This window comes from Chiloscyllium plagiosum, unplaced genomic scaffold (assembly GCF_037043375.1).
Source record: "Chiloscyllium plagiosum isolate Xiang-an unplaced genomic scaffold, Cpla_swu_hap1 HiC_scaffold_35, whole genome shotgun sequence".
NCBI classification, from domain to species: domain Eukaryota; kingdom Metazoa; phylum Chordata; class Chondrichthyes; order Orectolobiformes; family Hemiscylliidae; genus Chiloscyllium; species Chiloscyllium plagiosum.
Window position 1 is genome coordinate 34,875,932 of NW_028270173.1, and position 23,646 is coordinate 34,899,577.

A 23,646-nucleotide genomic window follows, 5' to 3' on the forward strand; every position below is an offset into this window, starting at 1 on the left:
GGGGGTGGGGGTGGTGGTGGGGGGAATTGAAAATTGTATAGTAGAACACAAGCCAGATCTTCATCGAAACAGTAGTATGGAAAGTTTTGCCTCACCAACGGAGGATAACTATATCACGATTTTGGCATCTCATTAAAAAGAGATATTTTCAACAATGCAACAACCCATTTGCATTGCCCTTTCAACAGCACAGAATCTTCTCGTCGTCTTCCACCCAAAGGTTCATTCCTAACCCTAACTACGACATACAGACTGATCTTCTACTATAGCAGAGCTTCTTCCTGCACTAATCCCAGCCAGTACTGCCAGTGATTTTGTCATTACTGCCCTACAAACAGTGCCCCAGAAAAGTCCTTCACCGCTCTTTCTGCTGGGCTCCAGCAATGCAACCCACCATCAAATCTTAATGAGATGGAGAACAATGTGTTCTATGATGTTGCATTGCAATTTTATAAAATGCACCAGTATTTCAGGAAGAAACAGCAACATTTGAAACAATTGCTGAAGGACTTATTGCGGTATAACAGGACATTATTGGTAGGGAAACTGACAAAATAAATACATCACTGTTCCTAACGATGCCAAGCATAACAATCATAGATGTCAAAATATTTTGAATTTACTCGGCTTATCTTACATATAACTTTATGTTTTTGACCTCTCATGACCTCCTCTTACATTCTCCCTTCGTAAGAAAGATCTATCTGCTTTGAGATACTGTGTATCATGGAGGTAGTGGGCAGCTGTTTACAGTTCGTCAGTGCAACAGAGTCGAGATGTGGAGAAGAGCCCAAGAGTTATTGAAGTTATTTGATTTTAAGGATAAACTATGGTTTTGACTTAAAGGGGCAAGTTATGGTAGGCCCTGGTGTCCTCTGCCTACTTCGTACAGCAAATCAGAAACATTTCCAGTGCTGGGGATTGGAAATTGCGTCGAAACTATCTCCAGCTGCAGCTCCTCCAAAACGGCTTTCAGACCTGGAGCACTGGTTGGAAACAATGCGGCACAATGGTGATTTTAAGAATATGGTGGACAGTGCCTGAAGAGAGGTGGTCGCTCTGGAGGCTAAAACGCCAGCTGTCGGAGTAGGACATTTGACAGGCGGTGCAGGAGTACACCGTGCCGATCGCCCGCAAATTCCCCACCTCACCAGGCCAGTTCAGCTTTCCATTTGTGTGTAACAGTCCTCAGCAAGACGAAGTGATATTCTGTGTTGATTTCTTATGCACTAATGCTTTCATAGTATTCACAGGCTGTTTTACCTACAAAGAAAATAAAGTGGTGCAATGACAATAGATTGTTGTCTGCGAATCAATGAGTGCCAGATTAGCAATCGAAGAAATTGTATTCAAACTTCACCATGGCAGATAGGGGAACATCAATTCATTTAAATGCTAGTCTTTGAAATGGGAACTCTGCAACTGCCATTGGCTATTTTAAAAGTAATTTGGTTCACATATGCTTTGAGGAAGGGAATCTGCAGTATTTACCTCGTGTGCAATATATCACACTTGGTTTGTCATTTAATACATTCTGAAATTGCCTTGCAAGTGATTCGACATAAGAGCATTTAGGGTGGGATAACATGTTATTACCTTGCTACATGCCATGAAAAATGGATCGTTAGAACATTTACAATCGATTACAGGGCGTCCAAACTTTCTCCAGTGCCAATTAACCACTTTAAATGGCATATCTGTTGAAAAGGAATGAAGCTGCCAATTTGTGCAGAGCAAATGTCCTTTAGACGTTCTGTGACAATACCAAGGTAACCTTGTTTTTGTGAAATTGATCATTCCACAGCAGAACATAAGCCCGACCTTTATCAAAATAGTGGCGTGGGAAGTTTTGCCTCATGAAAGAAAGTCAACAAAATAATTCTTTTGGCATCTAATCGAAAAGAGGTATCTTCACAAGTGCAGCAATCCTTTTGCATTGCTGTTCCAATATCGCAGAAGCTTCTCTCAGTCCTCCCACCCTCCAGTGTAGTGCTGCCTCACTCTTACCCCATGGGGCGGCACACTCGCTTATTGGTTAGAACTGCTGCCTCACAGCACCAGGGACCCAAGGTTGATTTCAACCTCGGGTGACTGTCTGGGTAGGGTTTGCACATTCTCCCTGTGGTTGCGTGGGTTTCCTCTGGATGCCCCGGTTTCCTCCCACAATCCAAAATTATGCAGGTTACGTGAATCGGTCATGCTCAATTGCCCATAGTGTTAGGCACATTCGTCAGGGGTAAATGTGGAGTGGGGGTATGGGTCTGGCTGGGTTACTCTTCGGAGGGTTGGTGTGGACTTGTTGGGCCGCAGAGCCTGTTTCCATACTGTAAGTAGTCTAATGTAATACTGTGGCACTACAAATGCCCTGATCCTTCATACTGCAGAGCTCATTCAAGCACTAATCCCGGACAATTCATTTTTTTTCGTACTGCTCCACAAACCGTTCAGAACTCTTTTTACTGCTGATTCTGCTGACGCTCTGACAATGCAACCAGCCCTCAATTCTGATCGAAATGGGCAAAAATCTGTTCTACAATGTTGCATTGCGTTTTTCTAACCTGCACCAGCACTTCAGGAAGAAACAGCAACGTTTCAAACAATTACTGAAAGACTGAGTAGAGTATTCGAAGCATTATGGACATGAAAATTGACAAATAAATGCATCACTGTATTCAAATGTGCCATATATAACGAGCATGAATATCAAAGTTTATCGAACTTACTTGGTTTATCTTCAAATACTGCTTTACCTTTTTGCCTTTCATGGCTTCGTCCTCCATCCACCTCAAGAGAGACTGATCCCATTTCAGTGGCTATTTATCATGGGGATGGTGGGCAACTGTTGATCAGCATCCAATCATGGACTTCTGTTGCTAATGTCCATGAGTTTAAATGAATCTGTATTACTAGCCTCTCACGGTTTGACTTGGTTTATTTTGCTTTTGCGCATTATTCCAAAAAAGAGTATATTGTTTTCTAATCATGCGGTTAGGTTTAATCAGGCGAGTTGTTGTACTTGTACCCGTCGTTACCTGATATTAAAATTGTGATAATTTATTAAGGCTGACTACTGTGTCGTTGTTAGCATCGAATATTCTTTGTTAACAAAACTGCAGGCTAGTAATACATTAGAAAGAGTAGTTTCTGAATATAAAATTCTTGGAGCAATAATTTTAGAATATCCTTCCAAACTGAAAATCATCCAATTTACCAATGACCTCTGCTTCATAACCAAGCACTGCGAATGTTAATCAGATTGGCTTCTCATTAATATTGTTAATCAGTCGATCGAGTCATACTCTATTGACGTAATGTATCATTTTAGCATGATTAAAAACGTTTATTACACCAATTATAGCACAGCAAAACATGTCGAAATGCTCAGAGTTGATGGATGACGTTAATAGATGTTTGGCTGAACATGCTGCTTTTAAAAAAAAAATTGTTAGTTTCAAAGTCCAAAGTTTAGTTTCTCTTCATTGCACGTGACAGTATGTGCTATAATGTCTTGCCTCCACATTTCGCCTCTCTCTCTGTGGTTGTTTTACCCATGGGTATTTTAATATTAAGCGAATTACCTCGTAATCTTTTGGCGATGGTATTTGTTTGGCTCACAGGGATAAATTCTCTGCCCTATATTTTAGCCATTGATCGGCAGGCGGTTGGAGATTCTGCTCTGACCACTGTGACATTGGTTCACTCGGCCAAAGGGGTAAAGTGGAAATCTGAATGGAAATCTGAATTTGTGTTAAGAAAAATGCACTTTGTGCAATAGAAGTAAATGCCAGAATTTGGTGATCATTAATGCATCTCATTCCTATACACGCGGTTTCAGACACTTCAAGTGAGATCTCAGCCCAGAAAACAATATCAACGCAGCCTATCAACGGTCAAGATCATTAATCATGTTTGATATATGCATTGTCTTCGTCGGATTGACTTCTTCAGCTATTGAAAGCAATACATCGGATGACATTATGCAACCTCACCAAATTCTGGGCCTGTTTTCCCATTGTCTCTGACGAGACACTTGGAACCCGAAAGTAATACTAATTTATATTTGAGGCTGCGCTATCTGTTGGCGATATTAACTACCATTCAACAGCAAAATAGTCACAGCGTTACTTAAGACAAAATAGGGCATGGTTTGTGAAGTTTGTAGCTCAGGTTGACAACACATCTATCCTGAGACAGGCTAAGCAAAGACATACCAGAGAATTCCTAGTGGCCTCGCACTCCAACCACAACGCCATAAACAAACACATAGATCTAGATGCCATCTATCAACCCCTCAAAAACGAACAGGAAATGACATCACCATAAACCCCAGGAACCCCATCCAGGCGAAAGATATAAATAGAAAGCAGGAGACAACTGCATGATTCATTACTTGTGTCTGTGCATTACATCTTACTCATTCTACATTTTGATTGAAGTCTTCCCGTGTTGTAGTTTAATTAGAGGTCACTCTTTTGTGAGGAATACCTGGTTATATTCCTCAGATGCAGTTGTAAATTTCTCATTGAACCAAGGTTGATTCCATGGGCTTGATTCCCTGTTCAAGTTAGAATGTTGTCATATTGGGCACATTAGTCACTGATTATGGCAAAGTATCTCACAGCCAACGCTGATTATCCACAGGGCCTTATGGACACCCAGTTGTGAGGTGCCTGATAAGTTCAAAATCTATCCAATTTAGCGTGCTGATATGTCGCCACGAGTGGACCTTCATATTGATACCGTCACTTGCAGAAGCATCTGTTGCTTGTGTTGGTGATTTCAAGTCAGAATGCGTTCTTCCTTTTGTTGAATAAATCAACACTTGGAACTAATTGAATCCAGTCCAGGTCATATCCAAATCGATTTATATATTTTTTTTCGAAACCACATCTTTTGTTGGATCCCTGAAAAGCTTATGTTTTAATGTGGATTTTAGTACACGCTCCAACAAGGAGTGCAGAGATTGGAGTGATCGTGAAATTCAAGGTCGGGAATCCTTGTTTGTTGCATCTGTATCTGTGATATTTCATTGAATCGTGGGAAATTTTCAGGACTCTCAGGGTAACTCCATCTCGACATGCAGTCACACTTTGGTCAGGATTTACCCATTTATGATGATGACACTGCTTGGAACAGTGGCTACAAGTTATAATATCGTAAGAAGCATTATTTAAGGTTGTTGTTCCTTAACACGTCTGGAGGCCAGCTATCAATATTTTGAAAGAAATGATCATAAAGAGGATATTGCAGGGTCAGAGGACTGTGAACGCCATTGTATTTAAGGTTTCACGGTCAATTTCTGTGGTCTGTGTGATTTCATTCCTTTTATTAGACTTCCAGTGCTTTGTTGCAACTTGGTGACTTTGCTAGCTTCTGCAGAAGGCAGTTATGAATTAACAATATTCCTTGCGCTTGGATTCATATGTAAGGCCAACCAGAAATGAACAATCGACTTCATTCCGTAAACGACATCAGTGAAACAGACACGTTTTTATTTCCTGACAATTGAAGATAATTGCAATTAAATTATCTTTTAGTTCCAGATTTACACAAACTTAAAGGATAATACATACCGTGTCTCTTGATGGTTTTATTAAGGCATGAAATGTAAACACGGCAGGAAGATTAAAGTCCTGAAAGTTTTCTCCTGTGGAAGAGAGGATGGTTTCCATAGCAATACTTACCGTCTTTCTGGAAGACAATTACGATAGTCAAATTCCTGACGTCGGTTTTGGAGGATCCCATTTCACCATATGGTTATGGGACAGATTTTTGATATCAGATATAATTTCTGAATAGTTATACTGGAATGGTATCAGTTCAGCGATTTGTGTTTTTCATTTTTTTGTTGCTGTTTCGCAGTTGTTCCCCTGGTAGCAGTTGTTCCATGGTTTCCACTGCATCATAGTGGGGTAAAGCCTGAGAGCACCAGCATCCACAATGTATTCATGCTTTAAAGTTTGTTGAAAATCTTCTTTCTATCTTAGATCCATGAGATTTTCATCCTTCAGAAAAGAAGCTCCTTTCTTATAGTGGAGAACATTTTGTCTATTTGACATTCGTTTATAGACAAAGACACTGAGTGCAGAAGATCTTTACATGTCCTCATGGAGAGCTCGCCGCTGGATATAACAAATGCCACAAAAAAAGCAAAGTACAGGCAAGATTGCTGCGTGCATTAAAGTCAATGTGTAATGTGTACTCGGATTATGTAAGAAGAAAGTATGGTCATAAGCAGTGAGCGCCTTCAAAACATTTCACATGAAAACAGGACATATGCCAAAGCAATGCATTCCATCAGTATATTTCCAGTTGCGAAATAAGTCAGCATATCAGACGTCCAAAAGATTGGTACTAAATAGTGGTGGAGATTAAATAAAATTTACATCAGTCAGACCATAGTAATGAAAAAATAAACGGCACAAAAGAATGAGTGGTCCCCAGGACTGGATCGTTTCTATGCATGGTTTTTAATTCTGTATTGGGGTCTATTTGATTTGCTATAACTTTAATGTTTCAGTGATAACTTAGTGCATAAAAGTTCTTCCAAGCTCAAATGCTCTGTTCCATTCTTCACAACATCCTTCAGAGGGATATTGAGGTTTTAAGAAAATACCAACTGGAATAAATTCAGGTACAGGGGAATTATGACAGAAAAAGTATCTTTGGGAAACTACTATTATTCTTGTGGAGAAACGGTGTTTGATGGGAAATTCGATGAAAGTGTACACGCCTATAATATTCAGAAATGATAAATACGGATTGGCAGCTTCCATCAAACGATAGTACATGAACAAGGGAAACACCATTTGGAAGTACTGTTTAAGTAATGACGGTTTGTGAGTGGGTGATATTGAAGCAAGAAAGTTTTTTTATGCAGTGAAACATCGAGCTGAAATTATCTGCCTATGTCTGGTCGAATATTAATAATTTCAAACGGATATTCATTTGGGTGAAAAAAACTCGCAAGTCTACAAGAACACAACCCAGCAACATGACTGATTAGATGTCTTCAAAGTATACGCATGTGAATCAAATTCCATATTATGAACGGCCTTTTTCAACGCTGCCATAGGTCTGCAGCATTCCATTCATTGAAATAGATGACAGAGGGAATTAGAATAATTGGACCAATGTATGCTGCCCGAAAACTAACAGTCTACAATTAAGTAAGCGTTGAATACACATCTAAGTCTGAACTGACCAGAATGTTAGAAGACAGCTCATGTCAGGTAAAAGGGATTGAAATTTGTAGAAATCATACATTTCTTGTCTGTCTATAAATGTGTCCGATCTGAGTTACTTTCTTTCTTCCTTGGGAATTGTTCTCCGAGATCAACTGGTGGACTAAATACAAATACTTTGAACACTGTCTTGTACTCGATGAGACCACTCAGAGAATGGTACAAACACCAAGCAATGTACAAGCACCATTGAAAGTTTTTCTTTCAGATAAACAGCTCTGGTGGCCTGTTATAAATGCGATATCAAGAGGACACAATTTGATGGGAATCAAGTATCAGAACAGTTGACCTGATGTGTTTGTTATGGGGAAAAAAGAGAAAAGAGAAGAAGATAAAGAAGAGTAAAGAAGCAAAGGAGAGAAGGAGAAAATATTGGAAAAGTCTCAGCAGATGTGGCAACATCTGAGAAGAAAAGTCAGAGTCAACATTTCGGATCCAGAGAACCTTTTTCAAAAATAAGAGGAGGTAGAAACATTTCCTTGCAGAAGATGAAGTGGGGGAAGGGGATAGGATAAATGGGAAGTGGGGATAAAACCCAAAATAAAACATTTGGACAGAAACTCCACTCAATGCACTCTGCTGTATTCAATGCTCACATTATGGTCTCCTCACACTGGGGAATAACGTGCGAATATTTTGCAGAACACTTTTGGTGTATCCGCAAAAAAGAAGATCTTGAGCTTCCAGTTGAATCTAATTCCAACACATAACCGTGTTACCCAGCCAACACGATCTGGAAGAAAACCACCTTATTTTCTTCTTGGCAACTCTGCAGTCTTCCGGACTGAATATTGAGTTGAAGAACTTTATGACATGTGTCACGTACTCGTGTGCTCTGAACCAAGGCCTTGTCATCACATGGACTAGGCCTTGTCATCACATGGGCTAGGCCTTGTCATCACATTGACTGCTAACACACAGACGCTATTGTCAGCTGCAAATCATCGCCATTATTAGCTATTCATTCCCCAAACTGATCTTTACACCGTCATTTTTTCTGTACAACTTAAAAAGAGAAACTGAATCCATTAACTCTGATTTCTGGCCACAGCTGCCTCAAGACACGCCAAATGTTTGTAAGAATTTCTGTTTCCGTTTCTAATTTCCAACATCCACAGTTGTTTTTTTTTTGTTTGCACAATAAGGTAAACCGATTACTCTGCAAGCCAATATCAATATGCTCTGCAGGAAATGTATGGGTCAGTTGTTCTTAAACTGTTGCTGAAATTGCTGCTGCTGTATTAGCTGAAAACTTTATAGTGTTAATTAATGACTTTGGTTACTGGGATTGAAAGATAATAGCTAGATATAAATGTAACAACAACATCAGCAATATTATAAGGAGTGTAGACCTACATTGAAATATATATGAATACAATTTGTGAAATGGACATTACTGTTAAAAAGAACTTCAATGTAGGCAAATACAGAGTGCAGCACATTTTATAAAACGAATGTTAAATAGACTACATTCTAAATATTTATAAAACTTACAATAATAGAGGTTCTCAGACTGGTGGAAAAAATTACATAAATTATCAAAGTGTCTTGAAAAGTCAATCATGATAATCAAAACTGGCTCATATCTGCTTGCCAGGTATACAATAATACAGCTGTATAAATTCTCGGTGAGATGACACTTGGAGTCATGAGGGCAGTTATGTGCACCATACATTATCAAAAATATGCCTTTCAGTTCGGGCTGCCTCTATTTACGAGATGAGACTTGAACACCAGTGTTCACGTTGTAATCAGAGATTAATGAAATGGTGTGAATTCTCTGGAGTTGACAATGCGAAGAGGAATGTTATGAAAGTCACGAGGGAGATTTATTGGAAGTGTACATATTTACAACATCCATTTAAGTCAAATCTAAATTAGCAGTTTCTATTTTCTCACGGTACATGGAATATAGAACACAATTTTAAATTAATTAACACAGTGTGTTATGACGCAGACAGAGAGCATTCAGTTTTTTGTGTTTTCCCAAGATCAATAGTGAACATCTATTGAAACGATCAATCAGTGACCTCTTGAGTGACTTGGTTGAAGCTGGCTGCATTCAATTTCAGGTGGTGTGTTCCAGGTCCATATGTCAATTTGCTTGATTTTTATTTCTCACTTCCCGCGTGCATCCTTTGCAAATCATTTGAAATCAGTAACTTTCTGATCTTAACACTTTAAAGAGTGGGAACATTTGCTCCCTGGCGACTTATGCAGCTCCTTGATTACTTTAAACCTCCTGTTACATCTCTTGGCCTTATCTCTTTCCAAGTATTCAGGAGAATAAGAAGGATGAAAGAGTGTCTTTATTTCTGTTGTTGGGGACTCCAGGACTCATGACGATCGGTGGAAATCTGGAGTCAGAGCTTTCAATGGGAAACTGCAAAATGGCTTATTGTGGTAAATCTACGTGTGTTACCTTTAACTTGGCTACTTCTTGAGAAATCATGGAAGAGTCCCGAAAGTGTGGAGAAAGGCTCTTTGGCCCAACACGTCCACAATGCCCCTCTGAAGAGTGAGCCACACAGAACCCGACCCTACATTCACCCCTGACGAAAGCACCTAACCCACACATCCCTGAACACCATGAACAATTTATCATGGTCAATACACCGACCCTGTGCATCTTTAGTTTGTGGGAGGAAACCGAAACACAGCATGCAAACACGGCAAGAATGTATAAACTCCACACAGACAGTCACCCGAGGTTGAAATCAAACCTGGGTCTCTGGTGCTGTAAGGCAGCAGTGTTAACCAATGAGCCAAAGCACCCCAGACAATAGTACTGATTACCTGCTTACATGTAATAACCAAAATGAGGCCCCTCAAGTTCGCAAGTTCAGCCTCATAACTCAACTTGGTAGTTATCCAATGAACTAAGGAATTTAACCACACTTCCAAGCTAAGATGTCATTTCTGCAAATGTTCAGTGTTCGATCCTTGTGCATATTATTCTTCAAATTTTTTTTATGCTGATTTTTTTCTCGCATTGAAATTTTACACAGAATTTCCTCTTTGAGGTTTATGGTGTGATACTATTGACATTTACATTCATTCACTTAACATGTTGAATACTGTCCTGGAATCCTTCAGTCAGCAGCCTGCTTCCTTATCACAAGTAACTCATCTGTTCCTTGTTGCAATCAGTGTTAGATGTCTATTTGAAAACACGGCTTTCCAATGATTGCATTATTAAATTCTTCTGCCTAAGACTTATATTAGTTCCAGAATAAATTATTCCAACCAAAGTCATTGCTGCTTCCTTCGTGTGTCACATTTTATCATTGTTGATCCATTCAGTTCATGAGTAGCTATTAATTCTGAATCTACAGTGTCACATATTCTTCACGAAAATGTGGCAGACGACTGGAAGTGGCAAATAATAGTTATCAAATGAATATTGCAAAGTTAACTTTGCTAACGTTAGCCAATACAGGTTGGAATATTTGCTGGCAAAGAGTTAAGTAGCAGATCAGCCTTGATTGAACAGATACGAAGAAGTAATCAACTTCTTTCTACTGCTTTGTCAGCTGTTCAACTCTGATACTCAAGCTGCAAGTTGGAAAATGTGAGGGAATTTTTCCACCCAGAAAGTGGTAGGAGGCTGGAATGTACTGTCAGAAGGGATGGTGGAAGCAGACACGTTGGCGACATTTAAGAGACATCCGTTGGCGACATTTAAGAGATATTAGATTAGATTACTTACAGTGTGGAAACAGGCCCTTCGGCCCAACAAGTCCACACCGACCCGCCGAAGCGTAACCCACCCATACCGCTACATTTACCCCTTTACCTGACACTACGGGCAATTTAGCATGGCCAATTCACCTGACCTGCACATCTTTGGACTGTGGGAGGAAACCGGAGCCCCCGGAGGAAACCCACGCAGACACGGGGAGAACGTGCAAACTCCACACAGTCAGTCGCATGAGTCGGGAATTGAACCCGGGTCTCTGGCGCTGCGAGGCAGCATTGCTAACCACTGTGCCACCGTGCACAGGGAAGGAATGGAGGGACATGGACAGAATAAGTCAGAAGTTTTTTTTTAGTTTAGTTAGAGCATGATGATTGACAGAGGCTGAGTGAGGTGAATGGCTTGTTCCTGCAATGTATTTCACTTTTGTTCTTTGTGTTCTTTTATGCTCAACCAAACTTAATTTACTCTCCTGAACTTAGTTTTGTTTCCTCTTTTCTGGAAGATACTTTCAGTTCTCCTCTTTAAACGTTTAAATACAATTGCTGTGTCATGTAACTTGATACAACTATGAAATTTCTCTTTTTTGGCTTACCCCGTCGCACACTTTTTAAAAAAAATGCCAGACTGAATAATTGGATTATAATAGCTTTCCAATTTTTTGAAAGTGCAAATATATCCTTGTTCTGATCTGTGTCAGCAATTAGAAACAATTGAAAAAGTTGCTTGAATAGCATTTACAGGTAAATACAATATTACTTACTGTGGATTCCTAAATAGTTTAGTACAAAAAATATCTCCACAGATGCTGAGAACATGATTGCATACGTACAGAGTTTAGGAACGTGTTTTTTTTTAATAGTAATGTGCTCAGCACAGATGTTTACTTTTGCTTTGCGACAGCAAATTGATTGTTTTCTTTGGCAATAATGAAAGCGGAACTCATTTAATAAAATTACATCATAGATATTAAATGGCATTGGTTTGATAAACTAAGGGGAGCCGTTCAATTTTAATTCGAGCACTTTTTCTCAGTGATGTTTTTTTACTAACCACAGTAAATTGACAGTTCAGGACATTGAGGTAAAAACAATGACTGCAGATGCTGGAAACCAGATTCTGGATCAGTGGTGCTGGAAAAGCACAGCAGTTCAGGCAGCATCCGAGGACAGGCAAAATCCGAGGACAGGCAAAATCGATGTTTCGGGCAAAAGCCCTTCATCAGGAATAAAGGCAGAGAGCCTGAAGCGTGCAGAGATAAGCTAGAGGATGGTGGGGGTGGGGAGAGAGTAGCATAGAGTACAATAGGTGAGTGGGGGAGGAGATGAAGGTGATAGATCAGGGAGGAGAGGGTGGAGTGGATAGGTGGAAAAGGAGCTAGGCAGGTCGGACAAGTCCGGACAAGCCAAGGAGACAGTGTTGAGCTGGAGGTTAGAAACGAGGATGAGGTGGGGGAAGGGGAAATGAGGAAGCTGTTGAAGTCCACACTGATGCCCTGGGGTTGAAATGTTCTGAGGCGGAAGATGATGCGTTCTTCTTCCATGCGTTTGGTGGTGAGGGAGCGGCGGTGGAGGAGGCCCAGCACCTCCATATCCTCGGCAGAGTGGGGAGGGGGAGTTGAAATGTTGGACCACGGGGCGGTTTGGTTGATTGGTGCGGATGTCTCGGAGATGTTCCCTACAGCGCTCTGCTAGGAGGCGCCCAGTCTCCCCAATGTAGAGGAGACCTCATCGGGAGCAACGGATACAATAAATGATATTAGTGGATGTGCAAGTAAAACTTTGATGGATGTGGAAGGCTCCTTTAGGGCATTGGATGGAGGTGAGGGAGGAGGTGTGGGCACAAGTTTTACATTTCTTGCGGTGGCATGGGAAGTGCCAGGATGGGAGGGTGGGTCGTAGGGGGGCGTGGACCTGACCAAGTAGTCACGGAGGGAGCAGTCTTTGCGGAAGGCGGAGAGGGGTGGGGAGGGAAATATATCCCTGGTGGTGGGGTCTGTTTGGAGGTGGCGGAAATGTCGGCGGATGATTTGGTTTATGCGACAGTTGGTAGGGTGGAAGGTGAGCACCAGGGGCGTTCTGTCCTTGTTGCAGTTGGAGGGGTTGGGTCTGAGAGCGGAGGTGCGGGATGTGGACGAGATGCGTTGGAGGGCATCTTTAACCACGTGGGAAGGGAAATTGCGGTCTCGAAAGAAGGAGGCTATCTGGTGTGTTCTGTGGTGCAACTGGTCCTCCTGGGAGCAGATACGGCGGAGGCAGAGGGATTGGGAATACGGGATGGCATTTTTGCAAGAGATAGGGTGGGACACGTATGGGCCCCAGCTATGCCTGTCTCTTTGTTGGCTACATAGAACAGTTGATCTTCCGTAATTACACCGGCATCACTCCCCACCTCTTCCTCTGCTACATTGATGTCAGCATTGGCGCCACCTCGTGCTCCCGCGAGGAGGTTGAGCAATTCATCAACTTCACCAACACATTCCACCCTGACCTTAAATTTACCTGGACCATCTCTGACACCTCCCTCCCCTTCCTGGACCTCTCCATTTCCATCAGTGACGACCGACTCGACACTGACATTTTCTACAAACCCACCGACTCCCACAGCTACCTGGATTACACCTCTTCCCACCCTTTCTCTTGCAAAAATGCCATCCGTATTCCCAATTCCTCTGCCTCCGCCGTATCTGCGCCCAGGGGGATGAGTTCCACCACAGAACACACCAGATGGCCTCCTTCTTTAGAGACCACAATTTCCCTTCCCACGTGGTTAAAGTTGCCCCCCAATGCATCTCGTCCACATCCCGCACCTCCGCTCTCAGACCCAACCCCTCCAACGGCAACAAGGACAGAATGCCCCGGTGCTCACCTTCGACCCTACCAACCTTCGCATAAACCAAATCATCCGCCGACATTTCTGCCACCTCCTAACAGACCCCACCACCAGGGATATATTTCCCTCCCCACCCCTCTCCACCTTCCGCAAAGACCGCTCCCTCCGTGACTACCTGGTCAGGTCCACGCCCCCCTATGACCCACCCTCCCATCCTGGCACTTTCCCCTGCCACCGCAGGAACTGTAAAACCTGTGCCCACACCTCCTCCCTCACCTCCATCCAAGGCCCTAAAGGAGCCTTCCACATCCATCAAAGTTTTACCTGCACATCCACTAATATCATTTATTGTATCCGTTGCTCCCGTTGCGGTCTCCTCTACATCGGGGAGACTGGGCACCTCCTAGCATAGTGCTTTAGGGAACATCTCCGAGACATCCGTACAAATCAACCAAACCACCCCGTGGCCCAACATTTCAACCCCCCCCCTCCCACTCTGCCGAGGATATGGAGGTGCTGGGCCTCCTCCACCGCCGCTCCCTCACCACCAGACGCATGGAAGAAGAACGCCTCATCTTCCGCCTCGGAACATTTCAACCCCAGGGCATTATTTTGGACTTCAACAGCTTCCTCATTTCCCCTTCCCCCACCTCATTCTAGTTTCTAACCTCCAGCTCAACACTGTCTCCTTGACTTGTCCGGACTTGTCCGACCTGCCTAGCTCCTTTTCCGCCCCCACTCCACCCTCTCCTCCCTGATCTATCACCTTCATCTCCTCCCCCACTCACCTATTGTACTCTATGCTACTCTCTCCCCACCCCCACCCTCCTCTAGCTTATCCCTGCACGCTTCAGGCTCTCTGCCTTTATTCCTGATGAAGGGCTTTTGCCCAAAACGTCGATTTTGCCTGTCCTCGGATTTTGCCTGTTCTCGGATGCTGCCTGAACTGCTGTGCTTTTCCAGCACCACTGATCCAGAGTTCCTCTCTGAACCTATTCTGGGTCACAGCATAAATGGCATTGTTTGTGCAGGAGCTCAGAAGGTGTAGCATGGTGCCCACAGTTTTAAAAATTTCCAAAGGGTTGAATATGAATCGGAGATTTTAAAAATCGTGTCTTTGAAAATGGAAGAAATATGCAACTGTTGTTATCCACAGGAGGAGCAAACTAATGGATGTTCCAAAAAGTAATCGAACGAACCTTCTCCGCTTCTTTATTTCAAGGTCACCCTCTTTTTGCCCATTGCTGTTTTGGATATGGAGCTTCCTTCAAGCATGATTAGCCACTAAAATGCACCTGACTGCAAGAACGTTAAAGTCTAAAATCAAAACAAATGGAAGAATCGGGTTTAAGAGCTGTTCTCACCAAGAAAATGCTATCCTGGAAAATTGAATAAAGATTAGATTACTTATTTACAGTGTGGAGACAGGCACTTCGGCCCAACAAGTCCACACTGACCCTCTGAAGAGCAACCCACCAAGACCCATGCCCCTACACCTAACACTATGGGCAATTTAGCATGGCCAATTCACCTAACCTGCTCATCTCTGGACTGTGGGAGGAAACCGGAGCACCCAGTGGACTCGACACAGCTCCGTGGTATATTGTCAATTGTTATATTAGGAATATACAAGAAGCCCATGATATGTTTTTATGCAAAAGAAAATATTCATTGTGATGATAACTCGAGTAGCCGTTTTTTGGTGCAATATTTTGCTTTCAGCCTCTGACAGCAAATGGCTTCAAAACGAGCAAAGGTAAAAGCAACACTGAACCAGAGAGAAATGTCTATGGCAGTTGGCGATAGGAATAGAATGAGTCTGCAGACAGAAGTGTAAATCGGAAAAAAAAATCAAGAAACATAATGCAGCAATCCTGTGTAGAATCACATTGCAAAAGATCACCTTGAAATCCACTGTTGCCATAGGGCAATAGATATTGCGTGATACATTAAGATAGACCTCATTTTCTTTTACATATAATGAAAATTGCTAACAGATTAACGTGGGGGGGGGGGGTGCGTGGGGTGTGTGTGTGGGTGGGGGAGGGGGGGTAAACAACAAGCAAAAGATAAGCAGTAGATAAGAATTAATGGCAAAAGGGAACTGTGCGAAATATAAATTTAACATGCATCAGCTACTTTAACCTGTCATCTTCTGAAGGTTGTGTTGATGAATTTCTCATTCATGTCATATATCTTTCTTCATGAATCTAGAGTCCATCGCAAAATAATGCATCAGGTAAAGTTAGATGACAGCAAAGATGTTATTTTAGAAATAAAGGGTGCACAAATAAATAATTCAAGGAAGAAACACAAACATTACCAATACTTATCCAACATTGTAAAGTATTGTAGAGAAAGGGGAGAAAAAGCTGTTAAAGACCACCTGTAATTTCGATGTCGTGGCCATTTCAGGGAGACAGGAGGGACAGGGACCGAAATGATGGTTGCAGTTTTTTTTTTTGTGATTTACATGTTTCAGAAGGAAGAGAGAAGGTTGTAAATGAATGGCAAAGAGGGTGTCATTGCAAGTCAAAGACAATATTATGGTTGCAGAAAGTAGTTTCAGAACTCATCTACTGAGTTATTATGAGCTGAGGTTAGAAGCAGGAAAGGAGAGGTCATCCTGTTGGAAGTTTGAAATCGGCCACCAAATAGTTCCCGAGATATAGAGGAAAGGAGAGTAAAGATAATTTTCGATAGGAGCGAGTGACATGGCAGTTTTATGGGGACGTTAACTTTCCCAACATTGACTGGGAATGCTCTAGTTCAAACAATTTAGATGGGTTATTTTTGTCCAATGTGTGCAGGAGAGTTTCCTTACACAGCCGGTAGACAGGCCAACAATGAGTGAGGCCACATTACATTTTGTACTGGGTAATGAACCCGACCAGGTATTAGATTTGAAGGTGGTGAGCACTTTGGTGATAGTGACCACAATTTGCTTATTTTTACTTTGACGTTGGAAAAGGAACGGTATATACCCCAGTGCAAATGTTATATCTGGGAAAAGGCAATGATGTTGCGAATAGGCAAGACTAAAGATGCATAAGGTGAAAAGAAAACTGTGGGAGATGGGCCCAATTGAAACCTGGACCTTATTCAAGGAACAGCTACTGAGTGTCCTTGATAAGTATGTACCTGTCAGTCAGGGAAGAAGTTGTCGAGCCATGGAGCTGTGTTTTATTAAGGAAGTTGAATGCCTTGTCAAGTGGAAGACGAAGGGTTACTTCAGGATGAGATGGGAAGCCTCAGTTAGGGTGCTTGAGAGTTACAAGTTAGCCAGGAAAATCCTAATGAAAGAGTTATGAAGACCCAGGTGGGGACATGAGAAGTCATTGGCCGATAAGATCAAGGAAACCACGAAGGCTTTCTATAGGTATATCAGAATAAAAGAATGACAGGAGTAAGGCTATGGTCTGAAGGGCTGTACTGTGCTGCAATGTTCCATGTTCTATGTCTTAGAATACAAAGATGAAAGTAATTGACAATACGAGAGAAAACAATTCCTGGGATAAAATAAAATATTTCAGAATTGCTCTGGAAAAGAAGTATATTTTCGACCTCAATTAAACTGAAAAATAAACAATGCATGCATCACAACTCAATAGGCATATACGAATTTTACTAATGTTCAGATCAAAAAGAGATCATTTAGACTGAATAGGAATAGAAGGGAGGGACAAGGTGATGACAGTTGAGTATTGGATAACGTGAGTAGCAAATATTGCAAGTTTTGAAGCAGACACAACACGAAAAATAAGACATTTAGAGAACAGTCCGTCGAAGATGGACTTTTGCGAAATGAATGTTTCGAAAGTTGAAGGTCAACATAACTGATTTAACAGGCCAAAGGCGCAAGCAGCTGTACCAATTTTTAAAAAAGGTGATGCATGCCATGTGGGGGTGGCACTGTGGCACACTGGTTAGCACTGCTGCCTCACAGCGCCAGAGACCCGGGTTCAAGTCCCGCCTCAGGCGACTCTCTGTGTGGAATTTGCACATTCTCCCCGTGTCTGCGTGGGTTTCCTCTGGCAGCTCCGGTTTCCTCCCACAATCCACAAATGTGCAGGTTTTGTGAATTGGCCATGCTAAATTGTCCGTAGTGTTAGGTGAAGGGATAAATGTAGGGGAATGGGTCTGGGTGGGTTGCGCTTCAGTGGATAGGTGTGGACTTGTTAGGCCAAAGGGCCTGTTTCCACACTGTAAGTAATCTAATCTAATAACTCACTAGGCACTCTGGCTACTGCGAAGAGAGGGTGGTGTATTGACACAAGCCGAGCTGTTGGTGTCCAAAGCATTTTAAACTTGTTCTCAGATATTGAGGCGAATGATCCATCTAAAATGCTGAAATTTTGTTTTTAAAGGGAGAAATTAGAGGCGGATTTATGGTGCACTGATGTACTTATTTTCAATGCCTAAGGTTGTTTGTTACTAAACTTTGAACACAGATGGTCCTTACAGCATCTGTACTTTCAGTGATTAATTAATTAGGCAAAGAAAAAGTATCATCTGTACCTTTGGGAGAAGTAGGAACAATTTTGTAAGAAAAACATGCAATCTTGTCAAAAAAGTTTACTTCAAAATGAACAGACAATAACTGAACGTAGATAATCAATGAGCAATGGAACATAGTTTTACTTTTCCTGCTAATAAAGTGACGAAACGAGTTCACACCTTGTTCTTGTCTTGATGGATTTACTTGTGTTGTGGCGCCACAGTCTTACCAGACCATAAGGGCTGCTCCTCATGAGAGATAGAAGCGACTTGTCATGATTTAACCAACAGACCTCAGGCAAGGGAAGAGGTTGAGAAGGAGTATTCTTCATGGTAACCTCAAATAGGTGGTGGGAATTAAACCCACGCTGCTCTGCAAATCAACAATCCAGTCAACTGAGCTAAAAATAATATATTTGATATGAGAATGCGGACTGCTTTAATAATTGGCATCTATTGCTTCACAAAAAATATTAACTCGTGTAGCATAGGATCATAGAGTCATAGAGTCATAGATATGTCCAGCATGGAAACAGACCCTTCGGTCCAACCCAGGCCATGCCAACCAGATACCCCAACCCAATCTAGTCGCACAAGTCATCACCCAGCCCATATCCCGCCAAACCCTTCCTATTCATATACCGATCCAACTGCCTTTTTAAATGTTGCAATTATACCAGCCTCCACCACTTCCTCTGGCAGCTCATTCTATACACATACCACCCTCTGTGTGATAACGATGCCCCTTAGGTCTCTTTTATATCTTTCCCCTCTCACCCTAAACCTATGCCCTCTACTTCTGGACTCCCCGACCCCAGGGAAAAGACTTTGTCTGTTTATCCTATATATGCCCCTCATAATTTTGCCAACCTCAATAAGGTCACCCTTCAGCCTTTGATGCTCCAGGGAAAACAGCCCCAGCCTGTTCAGCCTCTCCTTATAGCTCAAATCACTCAACCCTGGCAACATCCTTGTAAATCTTTTCTGAACCCTTTCAAGTTTCACAACATCTTTCCGATAGGAAGGAGACCAGAATTGCATGCAATATTCCAACAGTGGACTAACCGATGTCCTGTACATCCGCAACATGACCTCCCAAATCCCGTACTCAATACTCTGACCAATAAAGGAAAGCATACAAAATGCCTTCTTCACTGTGCTATCTACCTGCGCCTCCTCTTCAAAGGAGCTAAAAACCTGCAATCGAAGGTTTCTTTGTTCAGCATCCGACCCTAGCACCTTACCATTAAGTGCATAAGTTCTGCTAAGATTTGCTTTCCCAAAATGCAGCACCTCGCATTTATCTGAATTAAACTCCATCTGCCACTTCTCAGTCCATTGGCCCATCTGATAAAGATCCTGTTTTAATCTTAGGCAACCTTTTTCGCTGTCCACCACACCTCCAATTTTGGTGTAATCTGCAAACGTACCAACTCTACCTCTTATGCTCGCATCCAAGTCATTTATATAAATGATGAAAAGTAAAGAACCCAGCATCGATCCTTGTGGCACTCCGCTGGTCACAGACCTCGAGTCTGAAAAACAACCCTCCACCACCACCCTCTGTCTTTTACCTTTGAACCAGTTCTGTATCAAATGGCTAGTTCTCCCTGTATTCCGTGAGATCAAACCTTGCTAACTAGTCTCCCATGGGGAACCTTGTACAACGCCTTACTGAAGTCCATATAGATCACATCGACCAATCTGCCCTCATCAATCCTCTTCGTTACTTCTTCAAAAAATCTCCATCAAGTTTGTGAGACGTGATTTCCCAGGCAAAAAAAAGCCATGTTGACTACCCCTAATCAGCCCTTGCCTTTCCAAATACATATACATCCTGTCCCTCAGGATTCCCTTCAACAACCTGCCCACAACCCACGTCAGGCTTACTGGTCTATAGTTCCCTGGCTTGTCCTTACCACCCTGTTTAAACAGTGGCAACACGTTAGCCAATCTCTAGTCTTCCGGCACCTCACCTGTGACTATCGATGGTACAAATATCTCAGCAAGAGGCCCAGCAATCAGTTATCCAGCTTCCCACTGCGGTCTAGGGTACACCTGATCAGATCCTGGGGATTTATCCTCCTTCATGCATTTCAAGACATCCAGCACTTCCTCCTCTGTAATATGGAAATATTTCAAGCTGTCACCATCTATTTCCCTACATTCTATATCTTCCATATCCTTTTCCACAGTAAACACTGATGGAAAATATTCGTTTAGGTTCTCTCCCATCTCCTGCAGCTCCACACAAAGGCTGCCTTGCTGATCTTTGAGGGGCCTTATTCTCTCCCTAGTTACCCATTTGCCCCTAATGTACACGTAAAAAACCTTTGTATTCTCCTTAATTCTATTTGCCAAAGCTATCTCATTTCCCCTTTTTGCCCTCTTGATTTCCCTCTTAAGTACTCTCCTACTGCCTTTATACTCTTCTAAGGATTCACTCGATCTTTCCTGTCTATACCTTACATATGCTTCCTTCTTTCTCTTAACCAATCCCACAATTTGTTTAGTCATCTAGCATTCCCTATACCTACTAGCCTTTCCTTTCACCATAACAGGAATATATTCTCTGGATTCTCGTTATCTCATTTCTGAAGGCTTCCCATTTTCCAGCCATCCCTGTACCTGTGAACATCTGCCCCCAATCAGATTTTGAAAGTTCTTGCCTAATACCGTCAAAATTGGTCCTTCACCAGTTTAGAACTTCAACTTTAAGATCTGGTCTATCCTTTTCCATCACAATTTTAAATCTGCCAGAATTATGGTCACTGGCCCCAAAATGCTTCCCAGTGACATCTCAGTCACCTGCCCTGACTTATTTCCCAAGAGTAGGTCAAGTTTTGCACCTTCTCTAGTAGGTACATATATATCCTGAATCAGAAAATTTTCTTGTACACACTTAACAAATTCCTCTCTGACTCTACCCTTAACACTATGGCAGTCTCAGTCTATGTTAGGAAAGTTAAGAGAACGTCTTTTGGAAATGATGAAAGAACTCGATTTTGTTCCCCCTGGTTTCTTGAAATGGAGAAGATGCTAGAGGTTTATGCCACATCTATCACTTTCCACTTCTATGTCTTTTCACAGAATCTGCATGGCATCCTGGATATTGATCCAAAATTTGTTAATCTTAAGGGAACCACACAATTTCGTAATACTTGGGTGGCCATTTAGAAACGCGTCACTTTCCTTAATAAATGTTCATAATTATCATTACGTTATATGACAGGGAAATTATGAGGTATAAACAAACCGTAAATACTGACCATGAGTGTTCCTTGCCTTGACAGCTGTATCTCTACAGCGTACAATTTTTTCTAACAATCAGACTTTCAACGTAAAGATGGATCTAAAAGAATAGACACTACCTATTGCCTGATGATACCGATAACTCCCCGCGACAGTACTGGAAAACCATATCATTCAATTAATCAACTCAGTGAGGCGAATGATGTGCAAGTTCTGGATTATCATTCAAATTCAAACCGCAATATGAATTTGTTCTTTTGACTCTTGAATAAAATAGGAAGCAGTCCACATTCTGTTGCAATATTAATATTAACTCAGGTTATGAATAATGCATGTAAAAACTCTTGTGATTCAAGAGTTTTGCTTTCTGATTAAGCACAGTATCTGGGGTTGACGGAGAGTCACTAGTCTCTCTAAAATACCACAAGGATCATTTGCTTTTCATTAGACTTCAGGATAATTTCAGTTATAGAAGTCATACTTGCCTCTGCCATTGAGAAATTCTGCGTATTCACTCTGACCAAACCACGAAACATGGCATTGTGAATTACAGCAATACATTGTGAGTATCCTAGGTAAAATGGTTGTTAATGTTAATTGATTTAAATGAATCACCATTCGCATCTAATCGGATCTTAACTGCGATAGATAGCAACTTATGTCCCCTCCCAAGTTCTCATGTTTTTTGAATTTGTCAATTATCCATGGGCCCATCATATTTGTTATGATTTTGTTGTAGTTCTTTTGCTAAGAGAATAGTTTGATGTGTGCTTTATGCATTCGGGTTGGAAAAGGAAACGTGGGCTGTCAGCCCATTAATGATAGTTAGGTCATATGAGGTCATCACCTTCCTTGTTCTTCATGTTCACAGTATATCAAATCACTGACCTCATGTTCTTTATTAGAAACCATTTGTTCAGCAAAGTGTTTTTAGTCTCTGCAGTGTTAGAATGTGTGAATGGAGTGGTATTATGTTTTACAACACAAAATGTGGGCGGCACGGTGGCACAGTGGTTAGCACTGTACCCTCTCAGCGCCAGACACCCAGGTTCAATTCCTGCCTCAGGCTACTGACTGTAGAGTTTGCACATTCTGTTGCAATATTAATATGTTGCAAGTATCTATTTTATAGCCAAATGCTACGTATTTTTAAACTTCCAGTACACTCTGAAACTGCTAGCCTGACATATCTCAGATGATTTTAAGCTCTAAGTGCAGAACAGCATTCACTCTATTTTAAAGGTACAGTAGACGCTTTCAACTTTGTAACAATTATTTAACTCCAGATTCTGCATCTATTTTCTGTTTTAGTTTATAGTGAACATTTGGAAGGAGTTATAAAAGTCCCTCGCTTCTCTTCTTAAGACGATCAAATGCTCTATTTGCTTCCATCCCTTCTGGGCGGCACGGTGGTTAGCACTGCTGCCTCACAGCGCCAGAGACCCGGGTTCAATTCCTGCCTCAGGTGACTGACTGTGTGGAGTTTGCACATTCTCCCCGTGTCTGCGTGGGTTTTCTCCGGGTGCTCTGGTTTCCTCCCACAGTCCAAAAATGTGCAGGTTAGGTGAATTGGCCATGCTAAATTGCCCGTAGTGTTAGGTGTAGGGGTAAATGTAGGGGAATGGGTGTGCTTTGGCAGGTCGGTGTGGACTTGTTGGGCTCAAGAGCATTTTCCACCATGTATGTAATCTAATATAGTTTACACAGTTGCTTATTAATACAAAGAATATCAAAACATTCTAAGAACATGAATGCAAATAGAACGAATTGGTCAAGTATTCTGGTACATTCAGTTGATCCATAATCGTGTGTGATAAACATTTAAAGCATTGTAAACAGTGAACTGTTCTGTCTGGATCACTGTCACTTTCTCCTTTGATCATATTTTGGCCATTTGTTACCAGAAGTTCAAAACAAAATATTGCACCATGAACGTTGCAGCTGAGGTTTATGTGGACAGGCATTCTCGGTAGAAATAGAACAATAATTTTACTCTGAAGTCAACGTCTTAAAGTTCACAAAAATGGCATTACTCAGTGGATGGACTCATGAATTGCCAGGTTTCCATACCCTGTCCAAAGCAGAAGAGGGCAGCATTAAATTCCTCTTAGAATTGCTGTCAAA

General features: G+C 41.8%; 1 protein-coding gene across 1 annotated transcript in view; it reads right to left on the bottom strand.

The window, feature by feature from the left end:
* The window catches only part of LOC148140640 (putative G protein-coupled receptor 139), a 38,808-nt gene that overhangs the window by 14,052 nt on the left and 1,110 nt on the right, over positions 1 to 23,646 (bottom strand). The window lies entirely within an intron of this gene.